This window comes from Ambystoma mexicanum, chromosome 3p, assembly GCF_040938575.1.
Source record: "Ambystoma mexicanum isolate Mex_15411 chromosome 3p, UKY_AmexF1_1, whole genome shotgun sequence".
Lineage (NCBI taxonomy): Eukaryota > Metazoa > Chordata > Amphibia > Caudata > Ambystomatidae > Ambystoma > Ambystoma mexicanum.
The window spans coordinates 674,364,991-674,385,811 of record NC_090925.1 but is presented as its reverse complement, the minus strand read 5'-3'; the positions used below and the strand labels follow the sequence as shown (position 1 = coordinate 674,385,811).

General features: G+C 46.4%; 1 protein-coding gene across 2 annotated transcripts in view; it reads right to left on the bottom strand.

Annotated features, from left to right (window-relative positions):
* The window catches only part of CPLX2 (complexin 2), a 1,259,387-nt gene that overhangs the window by 868,428 nt on the left and 370,138 nt on the right, over positions 1-20,821 (bottom strand). Inside the window, exon 3 of one of the 2 annotated variants that reach the window (XM_069651446.1) lies at positions 13,333-13,449. The exons of the other annotated variant lie outside the window; for it this stretch is intronic. The gene's annotated coding sequence lies outside the window, so the exon portion shown is untranslated. The remainder of the gene's footprint in view (positions 1-13,332; positions 13,450-20,821) is intronic. 2 annotated transcript variants of the gene reach the window in all.

Genomic DNA, 20,821 nt, shown 5'->3' with positions numbered 1-20,821 from the left:
TTGGCATCTGCTGCCTTAGCGAGGCGCCGGGCCGTGTTGAGGGTCCCGGAGCTGAAGTCCTCCCAGCGCTTCTTGACATGTTGTAAGTCGTGGACTGCCACCCCCTCCGCAGTGATGGCAGTCATGATGCCCATCCAGATCCTGGTCCGTCCTTTCTTGTCGGCGCGCAAACTTCCAAAGAGGGCATCATACTGCCCCAGGACTTGCTCCACCAGGACACCAACTTCGGTGGCACTGAAGCTGGTGGCCCTCTGCCTCTCTGGCTGGGGGTTGCCAGTGCTGTCAGATGGTGTAGTGCTGGACATGGCAACCCCAGAGGCAGGAGTGGGTGGGCAACTGGGTCCTGGGGCTGGGCTGTGGAGCGATGGAATCCCAGTCGGGAGTCTTCAGTTCCATCAGGGGTGGTCACAGCAACTACACCCCTGGCTGACGTGCAGGCAGCAGATGGCAGGGCACGTGGGCAGCAGGCAGTCAGGCAGCAGCAGATTGCAGGTGGGAGCGTGCTTGGGTCTCTGGGGGGCAGTAATTCGGCCTTCTGGGCAGGAGCGTGGTCTTCCGTGTGTTTTCACGTGGCCAGCTTGATACGGAGTGTTTAGGCACGTGAAAATCTTGCATGTCAGCGTGTAATTCGAGGAAAGGGACTTAGCGCGTAAGTGCGTCAGCACACGCACGCGATTCCATTGGACCAATGGCCCTTAGTGCGTAAGCGAGTAAGTTACATTACGCGTGCGGTCGTTTCCCTCATAGCACATGATGACAGAGCACACTTGGAAAAACTGCACGTCCGAGTGTCATCGCGTGTAATTGGAGGAAAGCGCCCGCGTACATGCATCTCTGACGAGTACGTGTGGGCCGGTTTAAAAGCTGCGTGTAGGACGCCATTTCCTTGTACGTGCTTTTCGTGGAGAGCGAGTGGGTGAAATCTGTACTTCTTGTCGGTTCACACGCGATTACTTCACAAAGATTCATGTTCGTACTCCCTGTTAACTCTGACAGATCTTTTCTGATTTTTTGTTGGGCCTGTTTCCTCAAACAGAGTTCACTTCCCCTTTTGTCCTGTCTCCTCAGACAGCGTACAATTCTTCTTTTTCGCGGGGATGTTGCCAACGTATTTTTCACATTATTTTCCAGGCAGACGGTGAGTTCCGCACGTACTTAGCAACTGTGCTTGCCCCATGTGTCGCGTTCCCCTTCAGAAGTCATTGTAGGCTGCGTGTATTACGCGTACGCTTATTTTTGTGTTTCTGGGTGCCACAGCATAGTGCAGGTTAATTTTTTCACGCACGTGGTCTACGAGGGGTTGCGTGCACGTTTATTTTTGATTTTGGGCTGCCTGTGCGTTGCGTGACCCGTCATCTTCCCCCAGGGGTCACAGACAGCCTTGTTAGAGCACTAGGGTACGAATTCCATCTGGTATCCTACCCTTTTGACCCCCAATTGCCCAGGACAATAGTTTACTGCAACTCCCATACGCACAACAACTTCAGTGCCATGGTTGGGAGGCGACCTAGCGGTAAGGGAGGCAAAGGTGGCCGACCCTCAAGAGGTGGGCGTGGTGGGCGCGGTAGGGGACGTGGCCGGGATTTGCAGGGTGCCTCTATGCCCCCATGTGTGGAGGAACAATCAGGGACACCCATGCCCCCCCCAATGGTTGAGGGAAACGTGGCTGACACCATCCAAGCTCAGCCCCTGTTGGACCAGCCCATTGTGGCACCTGACCTGGCACAGGATGACTCCCTGGCTGACTTCCAGGTCAGCAAGTCTAGGCCACGTGTGACGGTGCAAGTTGTTGTCACCAATCCACGTGGATCTGGGGCAGCTATGTCATCTGCTGCCCCAAGTATGCAGGGTGGGGAGGCTGCAGGGGCAGCTGCAGCTCCATACGCCCCAGCTCTGACTCTCCCAGCCAGGACAGTGTCAGTCCCAGTCCTCCAAACTGATGTTCCCCCTGCCAACATTACCCTGCAACCAATGCCCGCATCAAAACCTCTGGTCATTGTGCATTCCCACACTCCTACTACCCAGTCCACCGGTGATTCTGCCCCTACTGACCAGAGCGGCGTAAGCCACTCTGGCTCTGCTCCACCTTTAAAGAAGAGGAAGAAGGGTGCTCTGGCACGATAGGCCGAGACCCCAGACATGGCTACACACTCCGGTACCTCAAGGAAGCCTTGCTTCAATGATCCGGAACTTGATGCACTTGTGGGCTCTGTGTCTGCACATAGCCACGAAATGCTGGTGACTGCAGGGTGCAAGACCACACCTAGTCAACGTAAGGCACACTGGCAGACCATCGCCGACTGCATAAGTGCCCTTGGATTTGTGAGGCGCACAGCTGATGATTGCTACAAGCGGTGGAATGACCTGAAACGCAGAGCAAAGAACAAGCTGGCCTCAAATCATGCCGCTACTCTGGTGACTGGCGGTGGGTCTCCACAAGAGGACAACAAACTCACTGAACATGAGTCTGTTGCTGGGGCCTTCGTCACAGAGGAACAGATCCAAGGTGTGGAAGGACTACCTGATTATGATGAATTGTCCGGTGAGTGCCCATGCATGTGTGTGTAATGCATGTGTATGTTGTTTGGGTGACGGGTTCTGATTGAGTGCCAGGTGAGGGTGTGTGTGCCTGAGTGGTATGGGTCACCCATGTGCTTCATCCAAAACATTCAGCGGCGTTGGATTTGGGTGTGACAGTATCCCTTCAACCCACATTAGTAATTTAGCGCAACATTACGGCAGTTGCCCTTGAAGTGGCATCTTGCAACAACATTGTTTGTATTTTTCAGTGTTAGTTCAGGCTGATTGATTCAATTCTCCCACTTTTGCTATGCATTCCTCAGCCCTATTGTCACATTTGTGACATGCTTCTCTCATTGAAGAACCCCACATTGGCCCAAATGTGTTACCCTGTTAGGTGAATGATTTGACCATTCAGGCTAATTGAGTATTGGCCTGCTCACAGGAATTTTTGGGGCCTGTTTGAATGTGTAACATGATAGTTCTTTCCTGTCATGTTGTAGTGCACAACCATTGATGTGTTTCATCGGCCTGGAATCACTGTATCTTTGTACACTGGATGTGCTGCAGTGTGTGGCACATGCCTATTTTGTCACACTATGTAGCATTTTTCATCTCATCATGTCCATCTCACATGGATGGCTGACAGTATTCTTTCACTGACATCTGGATGTACTTGTGGAATGTACCAAGGCTATGGTACATGCCATCTGTGTGATGACATGTGTTATTTATGTGTATTGGACATGCCACTCACAGGCCAATGTGTGATGGCAGTGCTACCCAGCATGCAGCAAATGTGTTGCTCTTCAATCTTGGTGTCATCAGTGTCTGCCTTTTGCCTCCCCTTCCAACTCTGTGACAGTGCATGCATGGGAGGGTTATAGTCATGTGGGACATGTGTAAATCATGTACTGGTTCTGTAGCTTGTCAGGCCTATTTATGTGCTATGGTGCTAATGCCTGTTTCCATTTTTTGCCTTTCATGTTTTTGCAGGGAATGGCGCACTTGATGCTGTTGAGGTTGAGGAGATGGTGCAGACCCAGGAGGAATCTCAGGCACGACCGGGCACCAGTGGGGGACGTGGTGTGGTGGTGGGTGAGAACCCAATCTTGCTGAAGAACATTCTGTCGAGGGGTGCCTCTGGGTGCACCTCCCCAGACATCTATTCAGGTGCTGATTCGGATGATGAGACCTATGTGGCGTCGCAGGTAAGTGTTTCTGGCAGGGATTCTGTTCTGTCCAACCCACCTGTACCAGGGGTAGAACCCTCTATGGAGATGTCAGTGTTGGTAAGTCCGCCTTTGGCGGTTACGGATGCAGGGTCACACTCCACAACATATGATCCTGTTCCTGGGCCAGCGGATCAGAGGGGGAATGCAGTCCTGCAGCCTCAGGCAGTTCCGGCACAGCAAGGTGCAGATCGCCTTGCCCCAAAAAGGTGTGGTGCCCGCCGACGCGGTGGCCGTATGCCACCAGGCAATACCGCATGGGAAAGGTAGATGGAGCAACTACAGCAGGCAACAGACTCCATTTGCCAATCACACAGGGAGGACATGTTGACGTCCAACAGGGACAGACGGGCGGCACTGGAGACTCTACTCCAATCGATATCAATAGAGTCCCACGGCCACAGGGAAGCCCTGAGGGTAGAACTCCATCACCTCAGGGAGTCTTGTTGACCTTGAGGCTTCCACTAACTTGAGGACAGAACAGCAGCTGGAGCGGCTCACACGTGCGCTCTCAGCTGAGATGCAGGCAACTCGGAGGAGATCTGGGCATCATGTCAGGCGCTGCATGGGGATCTCCGCACTATAACCCACCAGAACGAGACCTTCCACACCCGCATGCTTGCTGCCATGGAGGACCATACCAGGGCTTTGTGTGGGCTCCCTCCCATAGCACCACCACCTCCTGTAGCAGCACCACCTCCTGTGGCAGCAGAAGAGGGTGATGAGAGCGACAGCAGCAGTTCTCCCACATTGGCATTGCCGTGCAGGCCATGAGCCCATGGAGGTGTTTTTTTTTCCCAACATCCACACAGGTGGGTGTTGGTGCGCACCCTGTCCTCGGACCTCCTGGGTGCCCCCCCCCCGATCCCCTGCATGGCCATTTTTGATTTTTGATTTTTTTTTTTTTTACAGTGTGTTGCCTTGTGTGGCTCCCGTGGGCATCCACTGTATTCCGGCTGGGCACATGCAGGCTTGTCCTGAGTTTGGGTTAGATGCTTGGGTTCATGAGACACACACCCCTCCTGCTTCCCGTTTCCATGGGCTTGCAAAGGATGTGCCCAAGTGACAGTGACTTACACGGTGACGTTGGGCTCCCATGAGCTGTGTGGGCAGTCTGTAGTCAATACTGTGTATACATTCCTAGTGGATATTGTTGTTGAATTGTACACTGCATGGTGTATTGCTATGTGCTTGTGCATCCATGTCTTTCGCCTAATTTGCAGGTTAATTCCTCATCTCTTCAGAACACCGTCTACTTTGGAGATGGAGTTCATGTTGTAAGCAGTGCACTTAGACATTTGCGTGGCAGGAACACTGTACAGTTGGAAGTGGCCGATGTGATGGCATGATCAGGTTGTAAGACTACCACTACTTTACCTTAGTACTGTCATGTTTATGCTATGTTTGAGGTTGTGTAGCAGCATTGTATTGTTGGTAAGTATTTGGTCATGTGTGTTGTTAGTTCTACATTACTGGGAACATATTGTGTGTGGGCAGTTTCCATTAGGGACACTGTACTTTGACACTTGTGTCATGTTTTGGGGATTGCTTTGTTTGCTCTCACATAGCATGCCATGCCATGGTGTGTTGGGTGGCAGTGCTGGGGAGGGGTTAGGTGACATGGCACTGTTGTCATGTTGTATTTTGCAACGGGGTAATGATTTTAGCAGCATAGAAGTGTGTCTTTTGATGACACAGCATTGGTGGTGTTTGTGTAGGTAGGGATGCACACAATGTAACACTTCTATGTGACCAATCTCAGGCTGGTATGATTGTGACTGTTGACTGTCCCTTATGTCATCATCATTGATTGTCAGATGGTATGTTCCAGGGCTGTGTGCAATCCACAGGGGTGTGATTTTAGGTGAAGTAATTAGCCACCAGCTGCGTACGGGCTGCCTCACCCCGTGCCCTTTCCCCTCCCATACACAGCCGGCGTGCATGTGGTTGGGGATGTGGGGGCACCACCATGACACATGCTGCCACTATGATCCTGCACACTACTGGGGGAGCGTATAACAGCTGCCCGCCAGAATGGTCAAGGGAGCGAAAGCGTGACTTGAGCACTCCGAATGTGCGCTCCACTATGCTCCGGGTTGCAATGTGGGCTGTGTTGTATCTTACCTCGCGTGGCGTTGTGGGGTTCCGAATTGGCGTCATCATGTGGGTGCTCAGAGGGTAGACACTGTCCCCTGCGGAGGTGGTGATGGGTATCATTAGTGGGGTTGTGACATTACTCAGTATGTGACATGCATGCATGTGCTGTGGCATTTACACTCACCAAGCAGCCATGTATCGCCATGCCGCCCAGCTTCTAGGTCCCGGTTTAGGGTTGACATTCTGTAAATAAATCTGTCGTGGGTAGACCCTGGATAGATGCATATACTGAAGTGATGATTCCCTTGGCATCACATACTACCTGGACGTTGATGCAATGCCAGTGCTTGCGGTTTCTATAGATGTGCTCAGATGCCCTGGGAGGACGTAGAGCCACATGGGTGCAGTCAATGGCACCTAGCACTTTGGGGAAGTGTGCCACCCCGTAAAAATCCTGGACGACAGCCTACATTTCTGCAGGTGTTCTGGGCAGGTATATGTGCCTGCGGACTGATGGGCGTGCAGTCATGATGACCAAGACCTGGTTTAGGCAGTGTGACTGCGTGGCCTGTGACACCCCCCCCAATATGGCACTTGTCCGCTGAAATGATCCAGTGGCCAAGAAGTGCAGTACATTGAGGACCTTATGCAGGGGGCTGAGTGCTTGGGAGCACAGGGTGGGTGATGTGAGGTCATCCTCCCACTCACTGACCAGGTCGAGTATTATGTGAGGTGGAAACCTGTACCTCCCATACACCTGGTCATCAGGCATCCCAAATAGGCTGGTTCTGGGTGTAAAAATTCTGGGCCTGACTACCCTCCTCCTCCTGCGGTATCCCACGACCACTGCTGCTAGGAACGGTATATTCATCCTGGCATCTGTGCTTGTTTGTTGTTTGCGCGCACTTTTATGCTGCGCGGGTCCACCTACGCCTGCTTCCTGCTGGCGTACGTATTTCCGGATTAGCGCGTCTTTTTTGGCGCACGCCTTAGCCCCGTTCGATTCCATGAATACATGTTTTGAACGTGCGTGTGGGCGTTCCGCGCACTTGCCTCCTGTACTTCCCCCGTGACGCCCACATTTTCACAAGTTGTTCCCAATTCCGCGTGTCACGCCCCCTGTTCCTCCTACTTTTGCTGTGCGCGTAGCGCCCGCTGTTTGGAGACGTGTGCGCCAGCGTGCGCCACACAGAATTTTGGCGCACATCCTGGAATTTCCACGTGCACGGACTTCCAGGAATCGCTGTGCGCAGGTTTCGCTGCGATTTTCGCACTGGGACTGCAATTCGCACGCTTTCGCACGCTTGCGCTGAAAATTTCAGCGCACATTAATTCCATGAATCGGCCTCATAATGTGCAAGGCATCTCAGTTGGTTCTTGCACCTGCTGTAGCGATCTGTGTGCAACCAATGGGTCAACGGTTTGTATCTGTGGTGTACCAGTAAATAATTTTATACTTCTGAGGATGACACAATGAACATACTTGTAGTTTGCAACTTGGGGCCTGATTCGCAGAGCGTTCTCCTATGGGATTCTGTCGCTATAAAACACTTCTGTGAATCAGGCCCTTTTCCTTTTTATTTAGAGAAGCTGGAATTGTATGTACTTGTGCTTTGTACATACTTGATCCAATCACAGTGCCGGATTAAACCCTGTGGAGGCCCATCAGCAGTCGAAATGACGCAACCCTCCTCCCCTCCCTCGCAAATGTTCTCCTGATACATTTTCTTTTTATTTTGGACACCACTTTATTTCGATCCGTTGTCTCGAGCCCCTAAAAGGAGTGTTGCCCAAAGGCCGGTGCCTCAACAGCCTAATGGATAATTAATCCAGCACTGCCCACCGAACACATACACAATGCTTTTGTAATTTTACCATAAACCCGTTTCCCAAAAATGACATTATACGTCCAAAAAACAAGAAAGAAGAGAAGAGAGATTTCTCTGGCAAATACGTGCCACTTGTAAACAAATGTTTCATTTTAATCTATCAAAAATTGCAATCCTGTGAATGTCTAAATGCTGCATGCTGCAATGAACAAGCCATGTATGTCCAGCCAACTATTAGAACATTAGGTTTCTCACAGTGGGCATGGTACTAAGCACCGACTGGACACAGAAAAAAAAAACATTGTTTCATGAAATTGGACTGAAGCACGAGCCGCCTTCAAAAGCGTTTTTTGAGAGAAGTTGAGAAGTTGCAATGCTGTGTTTAACCTCTTAAGTGCCAAGGACGAGGTATCTCGTCCTTGGGATTACCTCCCACTTAAGGGGTTAATAAAAGAGAAAACGTTAGAAGGCATTGTATGGCGATATACCAAAATCACCAGAAAAGGCCTTGGCACTGGGGGGTGGGGGGGAAACCCATGGCAGTTAGCAAAAAAAACAACTAGTTCTTCAAACAATGGGCCTCATTCCGAGTATGGCGGTAAGGGATAGCGGCCACCGGTAACGAGACCGGTGGCGGTGATCCCTTACCGCCATACTCCGAGTTCCCTTTGCGCCCTCGCCCTTAACACCTGCTTTGAGCAGGTGTTAAAGTCGAGGGCGCAAAGGGGCCTCCAAGCCAATAACGGTGACCGTAATGAACGGTCACCGTTATTTGCATCTTCCCCATTCCCATTGAGCCCTATGGGGGCTCATTTGGAAATGGGGAAGAGCCTTGGTGAATGGGGAATTACCGCCCCGCCAACCTTGGAATGGGGTGGTAATTCCGCCATCCACCAAGGCGCTGCCGGTCCGGGTACGGCGTCAACCAAGGCGTTAATAGCGCCATTGGTTAGCGCTGTACTCGGAATGAGGCCCAATGACTTCTAAATGTGCTCTGCTTCTGGTAACACTGAGTGACAGCGGGTCAGAATGTCACACTGATGTGTAAATGGCTCTCCATCACACAGCTGATGACTATGCTTTTCTCTGCTCTCAGTGCATGGGCCAGACCAAAGAACAGGTTAATTGAAGTCGTTTTCACAGTGGGTGCTACTCAGATTCGTAGGTTGCTCTCTTCTGAGGGCTTAACCACCCCCACCCCACAGATTTTCCCAATAGGTGTTGAAAATCTCCAACACCCACCTTGTCGGTACCACTGTGCTGTAGTGGTGTACTGTAGTTTGTGTTTACACTTGTTGATATGCCCAAAACCGCCAAGCACAATTCTTTGTGCTTTTTATCTGAAGCGGTTGTGTGTTTGCATATTGCCTTCTTAGTTGTAAACCAGCAAAACATGGGCGGATTTTACAACTTGTTGTTGACGTGTGGGGCTACAGATAATGATCTAGATATTGTTAAAGCGAGTGGCTGTCCTGGCCTAAGAGTTATGAATGCTTCGTGGGCTAGTTAGTTTATCAGAAGGTACCATTGTTACGCTGTTACGTATGTGATTGGTAGCGTATTTGGCGACATGCCCTGTATGGTTCAAGTGCTGTTTTTTAGTGTTTGCCTTCTGGGACTGGAAGTTTTGAATCCTCTCTTATAAATCTAGGATTACAAGCCCCAGAATGCAGAGAAAAAAAAAAGCTCAGGGTGGGCATCTAGCAATCAGTGGCATCTTTGTGGGAGAACAAAAGGGGCTTGTGTCCCAGGCCCCCATCTTGGGAAGGAGGGGCCAAATGGATGTCGGTTTCAAAGAAGTCGGTGCCCATTATCCATAAAACATCCATAAAACATGTCAGGAGGATTTCTGGTGCTGTGCTACACCTCTAAAAACCTGTAAAGTGTGCTGCATTGATTGTTCAACACACAGTGTGCCAGATTCTCATTTTTTTGTTGTTGCTGCAAATGATAAAACGCACTAAAGCATATAACCATTTGCGCCCCAAAAAGTGCACGCAAATCCACATGGGGCCTCTGAATGTTTGAATCTCAGATGCTCATATTCAGGTGACTTTTTAGACCCCATTTGCACAAATAAGAGGACAATTTTGTACATTTCAATTGTGCAAAAATGAAAAATCTTCAGTTGCGCTTGTTTCGAGCTAGGTGCTGATGTAGGCCAAATGCATAATAGGTACATGTATGAACCTTTTATGTATTTTCTTTGAAGTGGAAGCACAGTGGCGCTGCTGCTCTCACACTTGCATTTTTATCCTTCAAACAAGGATAGTTATGCATTTTTATTTTTTACCACATTTCACAGTGACATGAGGGCATCTTGGGCTCTAGCACCTTGAAGCGTCTCTTGTGCTAGATCTAATTACTAATAAAGATCTCAGACCAAACAACGGACAGACTCCAAAACTCTGGCAAAATACTACTTTATTCTCAGTTCAATAAAGCAGGGCGAACTGGCAAACAACGGACTGATGCTCGCACACACATACACAAACTTGAATACACAGTAGTTATATACCCCAATATGCATCATTTATGACATCATTCGATTTGGCAAACTACAAAACCTATTGAAGCGAAGGATTGGTTAGGGGAACATATGTACCTATAGCAAACATAGGGGTTAGTAGATCATTGGCTGCCCCTTAACTGTAGGGCATGCCTCGATCTACCTCTAAATACATATAATACTGATTATACTCACAAAAATGGCAGCGGATTGGTTTAGGCAACATTGTATAGCACGTTGCTCCATAAGCCTTCTGATTGGTTTGCATGTTCACCCAACCTTGGACCTTCAGCTCACTAGCAGCACGTAAGCATAACGAAACCCAGGTGCTCGAGCCACATCAGATTGTAGTTGACCTTATAGTTGCTCACTGTTCTCGGCATTTGAAAGAGTGTAGGCACATCACTATCTTCATCCAAAGCTTAATGAAAAGCCCTTGTTTTTGACTTCTGAATCATGTGTGAAGAGACAACAAATGTGTCAATTTCGTCCTCTTATTTACAGCTATTCAATTGAATTATACTGGGTGTCCTTATTCCTCTTGGCCTCTAGAGGCTTGCTCACTCCATCTTGGATAGACCTTATTCACTGTTAATTGTCAAATACTTGGCTCTAGAAAATGTGTCCCGCTTTTTTAATCTGAAAAATATGTCTTACGTACATGGCTTATTCGTCTGCCTCCCTTTGTGCCTTGTTTTTATTTCTTAAAATAGTATCCTTGCTCCCAGGCCAATATAGACTTCTCTTTATTCTGCACATGGTACTGTTTTTCCAACATCACCTGTCTCTGCATCCATGGTCTGTCTCTGAGCCGGGTTGAGTCTCAATGCAAGCCAATGTCCATCTTTCTATCATAGCCGTCCTAATCACATTATATTTTTCTCTATAGTAAATTTCTATATTTCTCATCTAATTTGCATTACTGCGTATTTGCACTTATTGTTCAGCAAGTTACATTATCTTCTATGTATATATGATTACTTTATAATTTTGTGCATGTTTCTCTTGTCACTTATGTATTTTGATATCATTTCTGTATGTCCTCATATATCTTTTTCATGACATCACTCTGTCCTGGCCAGATTTCACTCAGCACTACATGATGTCCATTGGTGTGTGCTGACATCCTTCCACTCTTTCAGTACGAGGGTACATTCGGTATGGTTATCTGAGTGTATATCGTGCCTCATACACTCGATGCGGTATAGGGAAAACACATGGGGTCTCACATAGAGCTCTTTTTCTGAGGGTGAGGGGCGGGAGCTGGGGAACATGCATCCACCTGCTCCTCTACAATCCCACTCTCAAATACACTCCAAGCACTCACGTGGGTGCTTGCAGCATTCTTACTCTTCAGTGGTGAACATATTGATCATGTGCAATAAACACACATTACAGAGTTTTGCATTCATAGGCCAGATACCACAGTACGAAATTCCAGCATGGTAGAGCCAGCTTTTGAATGTCTGAGGCTCACAAAGTCGCATGCTTTTATACTTTTGTAATAGTAACACCTGCTGCGCTACAAAGCAATGTACTTCATTCGACAGCGGTAGCTATTAAAAGTGACATAGCATCAGCATGATGCAGGTCTAGAGCTTGATTCCTCCAAACAAGGTTTATAAAAACTACCAGCCACCCCATTACAGAGCATAACATGTTAACCAAGAAAGGTTATTAGGTAGTAAAATTCAAGAGTGTATAATCCAAGTATTGAAGCTCATATCCTGGCTTTACCAGCAAACGGTACAGAGATCCTGGACAAAGCATCTTATCTCACTGTGTAGTACTGTGCTGCTTTACGTCAGAAGGCTTGGCTTCTCACATACTGATAGCAATATGTATCCCATTACATATACAGAAGAGAGCTGAAGAAATTTCACAGGTCTCTCGTGAGACTATTGCCAGATGTGCTTATTTAGCACAAGAATTGGGTTGCTTTCCCATACAATTTCAAAGGAAAGGCACTTCTGCGCATCGTAAATAACAGTTAACAAGTCTGGGTTCTGGGTGTATTTAAAGCTTTAAAATACACTAGAACCTTTCAGTACTTGTATACTTGCCTTGATGATGGAGAACATACATGAAGCTGAAATAATTCTCCTTTTGCATAGGGTGCATCTATATTTTTTTATTTTAAACAATTTTTAAGTTGGGTTATTATGCAATGTGTTTACTTTCCGAGTCAGTTGTCCAAAACAGGAGACTATTTAGTTAATGAAAGTCAAACATTCCCAAATAATTGCACATGGATATGTGATAAGAATGTGGAAATAATGTGTCAATTGCAGACATTGCACATTGGCTCACATCCCAGCTTCACCTCAAAAGCAATGGTTGTTATCCTGAGCAAATAATGTCATCATGTGATGCCTAACCGGTCGAAATGGCCATTCTCTAAATATGCCAAATGTTCAGCTCCTAAAAAAGATTTGGCTCTCAGAGTATGCTCTTCAAAAAAGTCTTGCACATGGTTTAATCAGCTATAGTGTTGCTTCATGTATAATAACAATAATGGTCTTGATAAATTACACAACAATCATGCATTGTGTTCCTTTGCTCACTGATCTCAATACAGCTTGAAAACCAAAGATTTCTTCAGGTTTAAGTCTATCTTAGCATGCTGTGCCTTTCTGGTAGATTCCAATATATATACACTATCTCTTCTATGCAGTGCTATGTATTGTATTGTATTCATCATTTATATAGCACCCTTTCTCCATTTGTATGGCTTCAATGCGCTTTGTCATTGGAATGCCCTCATTGACCACAGCCCATGTGTAGGAGGTCCTAGGAGTTTAAACTAAAAGATTTATGTGTGCATTTTTGCCGGTTTAAGGCTTTGTGGACTGGCCAGGATCCTGTAAGCAGCCCAGAAGTCAGGTACGTGGGTGGGTGTTGTTGGTGGTTAAGAATAGAGTGCTAGTGCTGATGATTCGATATGTGCCCAGCAAGAAAGAATATTTTCCGTTGGTTGTAGCTGTATACTAATGGCAGAGGTGTTGAGCTATGTCACAGGTTTCAGTGTACACGGCTATGTGTGCTGCTACACCAGAATTGCGTAGCCAGAGCTGCATTCTAGGGTACATGATGGGTGGCCATGCCTGTGACCTGTGTCCACAGACGTGGTGTAAGGTATACGTACCGTACACTTGGATGGAGTTCAGCTGCTTTGTTCTTTTTCTCGGTCCAATGCGATTAGCTGCTCTCACTGTTTGAGATCTCCATGGAATGACTACAGTAGGAGCAGGTTTTGGGACACCTGGAAAGCGGGAGAGGCACCTAAATGAGGATACAACAGTAGACAATCCTACCTGGATTTTGGGGCCAATCCTAAATAGGGGCACCACAGTAGACAGTAAAATGCAGTAGCAACTAGATTTGGGACACCTGAATAGAGGAGAGACACCTAAATCGGGATACAACAGTAGAGAGGAAAAAGCAGTAGCACCTAAATTTGGGACCACTGGATAGGGGAGAGACACCTAAATGGGCATACAACAGTAGACAGTAAAATGCAGTAGCACCAAGACTTGGTATGCCCAGTGTGTGAAACCTGACAGTATTCTCCCACCTACTCCCTTGGGATCTTCCATTCAGGTGGCCAGGGAAGGGCCATCGCTTTTGGATCCCGACCCAGGGTGGTGGACAAGCGAGGGAGGATCACCCGAGTGGAGGGTCACAAGGGATTGGGTGGAGGATACCCAAGGCAAGACATGGTAGTTGACAAGTCCCAATAATACCCTAACCTACTCTCCCTCAGCCTTCATGGGGTATTTTCAATCTTACCCTATCTGCCCCTCCCCATTTCCAACAAGTACTGAGACGAGGAGGAGGCAACTAAGAGCAGTACAATTAGCCTTAGAAACAACATGGGAAAAGTAAGGGAAACCTACCATAGAAAGAACCCAAGTTGTCCCACTAATAGAGTCTGGGTCAGGCATTTAATAATGACCACTCACACCAGACTCCTCTTGACTATATTTCCACTATAAAAGGTGTGGTTACACACAAGGAAGTGAGTGAGCTGAGGATGCTGTCAAGACCCGAGAAGCCAGCGAGTGGAGTGCAGCAGGAGGAAAAACCTGGAGAAGAACTGTGTGCCGAGACGCAGGCCCAGTGTTTGAGAGGGGTTGCAGCCTGGCTATGAAGCCGTGCCTCCAAGGGGCCGGAGGAAGGCAGCCTGTAACCTCCTGGTGGCGTTTTGGGAAATCCTTGTTCCCTTGGGACGTGTGCCGGTCCCAAGGGTATCTGTGGGCGAGGTGGTGCGACCCTGACCTCAACCCTGTGTATCCAGTGAAACCACTTGTCAATCGGTCCCAAGGGTATCTGAGGGCCAGGTGGTGCGACCCTGACCTCAGCCCTGTGTATCCAGTGAAACCGCTTGTCAATGCAACGCTGACCAGTGAGTGAGACAGAGAAACTCGGGAGCATGCGCGTTTGACTGAAGCAGAGTGGAAGAAAGACACTGTTTTAAAGCGGCATGGAGCAGAAATGTTTGCAAGTGCGCAAAGTACAGAAACTATAAGAAATAAGCTGAAGGAAAGAAATAGAAGAAAGGAAGTTGTGCTAGCAGCACGGAAGAGAAAAGCAAAAGAAATGCATGTGAAGAGTTTAAAGAGTGTAAAGTTTGTACGATAAAGAGAAATGCAACACATGCACAGTAAAAATAGGACAATGTGTTAGGCATGCAGGAGAAGCATGAGAAAGTAAAAGAAAAGTGCAAGAGTGCACAGTGAAACAAATGCAAGAGTGCACAGTGAAAAAAGGAACATAAAAGGGAAGGTGTCTCACTTGATACCATGCCTGTCTCAATAGTAGACAGTAAAATGTAGTAGCACCCAGACTTGGGACACCTAGCTAGAGAGCGAGACGCCCAAAAGGGCATACAACAGTAGACAGTAAAATGCAGTAGCACCTAGATTTGGGAAATCTGGATGGAGGGAGAGACGCCTAAATGGGCAAACAAGAGTAGACAGTAAAAGGCAGTAGCACCTAGATTTGGGACACCTGGATAGAGGGAGAGACGCCTAAATGGGGGTATAACTATGCTTGCAGTAAAAAGTAGTGAAAACAGTTAGGTAAATTGCTGTGCTATGAAGTAAGACAATAAATATGGTTTGAATAACTGCTGAATAATAGGTGCTGTGAGCAATTCCTATTTATTTGGAACCTAGAATAAACACCTAATCAGCAGTTATTCTAACCATATTTATTGTCTTAGTTCCTAGCGCAGCAACTTACCTAACTGTTTTCACTATTTTTTCCTACCTCCTGACTGACTAAAAGAGAATATCTGTCCCATTTAGGCCACTGCAGCAAGGATACAGCTGTATTTTACACACCCATCTATCTGATGGAGGGTGGCGCACAGGCACTATATTCGCTTTACCCTCCTTATGCTATTCTGGCAGTAACGACAGGTTTGGGATACCAGGGCGGAGGGGTAAATGCCTTTGCTGCGATTATAACAGTGGATAACTTGCCTAGATATTAGATGTTGTTAACTGACCCAATCCGTCTGGATGCGAGATATGGCTGACTAACACAATCTCCCTGGATGTGAGATATGGCTGACGAACACAATCTACCTAGATATGGCTGACTAACACACATTGTACCTTTCCCATTGCTTCCAATCTGTCTGCTTGAGCTCTTTTACATTCTGCTAATATGAGTCCGCTGTCAATGCTAAGTTAAGTACACGTTTTTATACAACTACTGATCTGTGTCCTGCGGTTTATAGTCATAATTTCGAAAAAAAAATGTCGACAAACAAAAATGTCGAAAAAAAAATGTCGAAAACAATAATGTCGACATCCTATACTTATAATGTAAAAAGTCATTTTTTAGAAAAAAAAATGTTGACAAAAAAAATGTCACTTAGAACTATCAACACCTCACCCAACACCCCCCTGCAACCCCCCCACACCCCCCACCACCACCCTCCCACCCCTCATACTCAACACATACTAATTATATATATATATATTTATTTATTTATTTATTTATTCAATAAATAAATAAATAAAACGAGTATCATTTACTATGGGGGGGGTCCCCCCCAACCCCCCCTCACCCAACACCCCCCTGCCACCACCCCACACCCCCCACCACCCCTCATACTCAACACATCTAAGTTATATATATTTATTTATTTATTCATACAATAAACAGTCAAAATTTCGAAAAAATATCGAAAAAATGTCGACATTATTGTTTGTCGACATTATTTTTTTCGACATTTATTTTTCGAAATTTTGACTGTCGACATTTTTACTGTCGACATTATGACTGTCCACCGTGTCCTGCTTCCAAAAGTCACCCTCCTCATAGCTGCTAATTTTACATGTGGATTTTAGGTAGTGCTATAATGCCACACGGAAGCTAAAACTGCTGAATTTGAGTGCAAACAGAAGGCAGGTGGGTTGTGAGCAGGGATACACACCCTGTGGGTGTTGTGGAAGCTAAAACTGCTGAATTTGAGTGCAACCAGAAGGCAGGTGGGTTGTGAGCAGGGATACACACCCTGTGGGTGTTGTTCGGATATTTACCTACACATTGACTGTATTTGCCCAAGCTAATTCCTATGGCCATTCCCACCGATCGCAATCCCTATGCCATTCCCACCCATTACTGGCCCCTCCCTGCCCAAAACACACCCTCCTCAGATCTCTTTGATCTAGCTTTATCAAGCTGTAATATCAAACATTGAACTGCCACTGGTTTTACGAGAGTTAGCAGCTTAATTGCAGTTGTTAATGTGTTATTGGTGTGATTAACATGTCTTGCCACGTGTGCCTTCAGCCACTCGATTAATAAGCAGAGTGCATGTCCTTGCATGGAAGGCCTGGTAAAACAAGCATTGGCAACGCTTGTATTTTTAACTTGTACATAGTTATTAGTTAGGCATTTTCCAGGCACTGCTATGATATGCCCAGGTACTCACACCATGTTCCAGTTGTTGCCATTGCATGGCTGCGTGGTACCATTATGAAAGTGCGCATCAAATGCTTTTCGCATGCCTAAACCGTTAAAAAAACAGTCAACTTTGACAGTGGTTGTTAAAATGTGTCAAATGGTACTGTACCCTAGTTGAGGACTGCTAGTGTTGTCCTTCAAATGACACTTCCTTGTTATTCTAATTCCAGCAAGTCTGATGAGGGTAAGGGGACTTGAAGGGGGAACCCAAACATCTTCTGATTGCCGTGTCAGATTATCAAACTATGGGTTTTGATCGCATTTGGGGGTGGCACGACCACAGATTCTGGATCACTTCATTATTTTGCTTCAGGGGTGTTGTAAAGGCATATGTGCTCCCAGCCCCAAAATTCCTAAAGATGTCCCTGCTAACAATTGACATGGTACTGCCTGCTGGCACGTGGGTGGCAGGCTGAACTCAATGAAGACAAGATGGCGTACCTATCACGATTTTCATCTGTGTTAATCTCACAGGCCTTTGCAGGTAATTCAGGGGCCAGACCACAGAAACTTTGCACCGGTGCAAGTGCAAAGTTTGCACGGTATTAGCACTAGGGCAAAGTTTGCCCTATTTTTAAAAACAATGAGACACATTAGAAAACTATTGCACCATGACAAATGCAGTTTGCCAGGGTATAAGCAACAGAGCAAAAATTGCCCTCAGCCAAAAAAGATACATTTTCACTGCATTATTACAACAGGGCAAAGTTTGCCCTAGTGCTAATACGGAATGGCATTAGAACTGGGGCAAACTTTGCCCTGGTAAAAAAACGAATTGAAATGTATCTTCTTTGCACTCTGGCAATTTTTGCCCTGGTGCGTTTACCATGTCAAACTGCACTTGTCATTGTGCAATGGTTTTCTAATATGTCCCAGTGTTTTTAAAAATAGGGCAAACTTTGCCCTAATGCTAATACAGTGCAAACTTTGCACTTGCACCGGTGCAAAGTGTCTGTAATCTGGCCCCAGATCTTTCCACTGCGGCTGAACGTCAAACCACTCTTCAGGTTGCTAAATAGAGTATTCCTTTGAGTTACTGAAAAGTGCCAAAACCTACCTCAGAAGAGTGTTCTTTCTGTTCAGCAGTGCTGTTTTACAGATCTTGATGGCGGTTGAAAAAATGTTACCTGCTGCTTGCAAGTCTCCATTATTCCTAATGTTCATCCACCTGCCGAATAGTGACACATTCAGACGCGGGTTGCCACGGCCCCCACTACTATTAAGTATTTCGCTTGGCATGTCTCACCTTTTATGGCTTCACGCCTCAACCCTGAAACGTGACATGTCTGACGTGACTTAATAACGTGCTTGATGGTAGGTGTTAAACATGACAGGTATGAGAGGTTGTTGTAGGACCTTTCTGAATATTTCACCTGTCCACTCGTGGCCACTGGAGTGTTCTACTCCCAGTGTTTCGAACAGGGCCCAGCAGGTCACTTTTAATGGTAAGGAAGTGTTTTTCAGCTTATGTTACAGAGTACAAAAACATCCTTTTAGTTCTTCTCTGAAAAGCTTTGGTTAGCTATTGCTGATGAGTCAGTGCCAAAGTAACTTGAAAGTTATTGCTGGGATTAAATATCAGTAATGTTCATTACACCTAGTCCTCCTCTTCAAGGTTACATGCCTAAGTCACTTATAGTGGCTTCCTTCCCCACTCTTCTCAAAATAACCCCTTCAAATGTCTTTATTTTTTTTAGCACCCCCACCCGTTTACTAGGGTACATAAGGACGGGCATATCCTCAATCCTCCTGTTAATATACCTAAGGAATCGTGGGGAGATCCTGTACCGTGGGAGTAAGGGGAAGGCAACATGTCTGTGACGAAGCAGAGCAGGAGTAATAAAGATGACCAGTAAGTAGTCAGAGCAGCATTACCACCAGCATCCTTTCTTCCTCGTCCCAGACCTAACTCATGTAGTCTACCAAAGACTAAGCTTGGCCTGAAATAAAAACAGATTGGGGGATACTGCAAAACCCAGTGCATCTTCAATTCCAAGTAAGCAGACATGCCTGTCATGAAAGGGTGGACTTGTGGATCGCAGGGGTAAAAGCATTTGGAGATCGTCTGTGGAGCGAAATGCCATAGGAACAAAAGTGATAGAGTCATCCAGGTGGCAGACCTGCAGATATTGACCAAGGATGTCCAACTCACCTCCACCCTGGTTATGAACACCCGCCTGGTAGAATGTGCCACCACACTGCCTGGAAGAGGAAAGCCAGAAAGAGAATGGGCCACTGATATTGTGTCCTTAAGCTTCCTCGCAAATGGACTGTTTGTAAAGGGTAAATGGATGCCTTGTCCAGAGAGGACAATTGAACAGACACCTGGTGAAGGCAAGTGAACTCTACCCTCATCATGAAGATCAAAAGGGAGAGCCAACAAGGCTATCTCCTGCAAGAGGTGAAATGTGGGGTCACAGCATAGGAGAACAGCTTTGGGTGTGACCACCAGGTAGGGAGGAGAGTAGAGCAGAGGTCCTAGATCACTAATCCTTCTGGATGAGGTGATGTCCCCTTCTGCCTGCATGGAAGTGTACTGTAAGAGGATTCAATTCAACACTACAGCTAAGTCAATGCCTAGTCTGGGATACTGAATGGAAACCCTTATTGATATATCTTTATGTCCAGTTCATGAGTTCTGGATGACTACCCCTATATAACACCCCTCTCTTAGAATCCCCCTGACCCCACTGAGCCAAGAAGTAGTTCTGTGTTGCAAGTTTAAAAGGTTTATTTGAGAAATAAGACAAAATATAGATACCACGCTTTTATAATAAATTAATAATCAATATCGCCCTTATAAATATAATGTTAATCAACAATGGGTAATCTGACACTAGCACACTTCTTTATAATCAATGAGGAGTTGGTGTAGGATGGATAAAGTAGCAACAATACTTTTATGATTTCAAGGGAAAAGCAATTAGGAATAAAATGCAGTACAGAAATACTTGCGATGATTTTAGCAAAAGATAATATAATCACTTTTTCTCTGGCAATTCACCCCCTCCCCTATGCAATGTAAGAAATGGAAGGAGATGGAAAGAGGGGCACACAGTTCTCAGGAATGCAATCAAATACAATACGAAATTCAGTTACCCCCCAGCAAGCTTAGAGGAAACAGGTAGGAGTTTGAAACACAGGCCCAAGTGCTTTGAATGTGGTGGCAATGAAGTGAGAAATATGCTGAAAATGCTTTTAATTCCCTTTAGGAGGTTCAGGGTGAGTGAGAGATACTTGGGATGAGTTCAGGCTCACTTTAGCAATGATTCAGAGATGGTGATTAAGAGGCAAACAAATTTTTAGCAAGGAAAGAAATGACTGCTGATGGTTACACGTGGCTGGATTTTTAACCAAATCGCAAAATCGTGGTAAAATTCACGAGTGCGTGAATCGTGATTACGGCAAAAGTATAAGCAGTAGGAAGTCGGTTCTAGGTCTTCGTTCCTATCCCAAACGGTTCCAGAGATACGGACGATTAAATAAAGGTAGTTTTTCGGATTTAAAGTAAACTCAAAATGACAGGTGACAGCTTGCAGCTTCAGAATTGACAGGTGACAGTTGTGCAGCTTTACAAATGACAGATGACACGATTTCTAGGAGGCAGTTCTGGTTAGATTAAAATAGTTTGGATTAGATTATTTTAAACTAAG